The sequence below is a fragment of the Octopus bimaculoides genome, chromosome 20 (assembly GCF_001194135.2).
Source record: "Octopus bimaculoides isolate UCB-OBI-ISO-001 chromosome 20, ASM119413v2, whole genome shotgun sequence".
NCBI lineage: Eukaryota > Metazoa > Mollusca > Cephalopoda > Octopoda > Octopodidae > Octopus > Octopus bimaculoides.
The window spans coordinates 26,407,575-26,409,004 of NC_069000.1; positions in this window are offsets into that span (position 1 = coordinate 26,407,575).

The following is a 1,430-nucleotide window of genomic DNA, read 5'->3' on the forward strand; positions in this document are numbered from 1 at the left end:
TTACGGAAAAATATGGACATCATGATTCGGACAAAAATTTCAAAACATTTCTGTACTTCAGCTTACGGTTTTAGGGTTAGGGTTAGTGTTGGGGAAAAAAGTCAAAATTAAGGAAGTTGGGGGAGGGAGGGGAAGTTCACAATGCCGATTTTTGGCAATTTCCCGGAACCTCCGTATCCGAAAACGGGGATTTTTGGCAAAAAAAATTACAAAAATATACAAATTTGGGAGAAAATGGGGGAGGGGACGGGCGGAAGTCTTTCCGAAATTTTCTCCAAATGTTTCAGATGGTGTATATTCTGATTATATCAAATTTGTTATGAAAAAAATTTTCTGTGAGTGAAACAAATTCACACGTGTCAGTTTTGTTTCCTCACAACTTTAAGAAAAATAGGCTTTTTTAATGAAATTTTCTACAAATATTTTTCTGGTTTAGAGATACTAGAAAAGTAAATAAAAATTAAGGGGAAGATAACTAGTAAAGGGACATAAATAAGTCAACTTACTGTTAAACAACAAATACTGTAGTAAGGTAACATGGCGAATTACTATTTTCGCATGTGTATAAATTCATAATTAGTTGACGCCGTGCCAACTACTGAAGAATTTTGTCTCATGATTCAGCTAGTTGGGTGATATTCCAAGATTGAATCACGGTTGAGGATTTCAATTTCAGGAATGATGAATTGCTGTCCTGCCGGCCTTCCACATGCCATTCTGATCAATTCCAAAGTAAATAATGTCTAGTATTTATGTTGACATATGTCCCTTTACTAGTTATCTCCCCCTTGATTTTTATTTACTTTTTTAATATCCCTAAACTGAACGATTCTTTTGTACTCTAGGCGCAAGGCCCGAAATTTTGGGGGAGGGGCCTAGTCCATTCAATTGACCCTAGTATGCAACTGGTATTTAATTTATTGACCCTGAAAGGATGAAAGGCAAAGTCGACCTTGGCGGAATTTGAACTCAGAATGTAAAGACAGACCAAATACCACTAAGCATTTCGTCTGGCTTGCTAACATTTCTGCCAGCTCACCGCCTTCCTAAACTGAACAATTACCAAAGAAAAATAGTGAGCACACACACATACATACTGACAAAAGAATATTTTTTGAAATTTCAAGTTTCACTTTGTAGATATGTAGTGAATCTTGCATGCATGAAGTGGATTCGATCCACTATACCCAAATTTAAATTAACACTGCGTCAGAACTTTTCCCACGGTGGAACAATGGTTTTGATCTGACAGCAGTTTAATATTTTCCAGATGCCTTTAGCTAGGCCGAAACAATGTCTTCACCACTTGACCCTTTCTAACCTCTTCTACTCCATCAAAATCTAAAATAGAAATAACAAGACCACCAGCTAAATCCATTGTTCTCAGTAATATATCTATCCTTCTAGATAGCTATAAAAACAGGAGACCC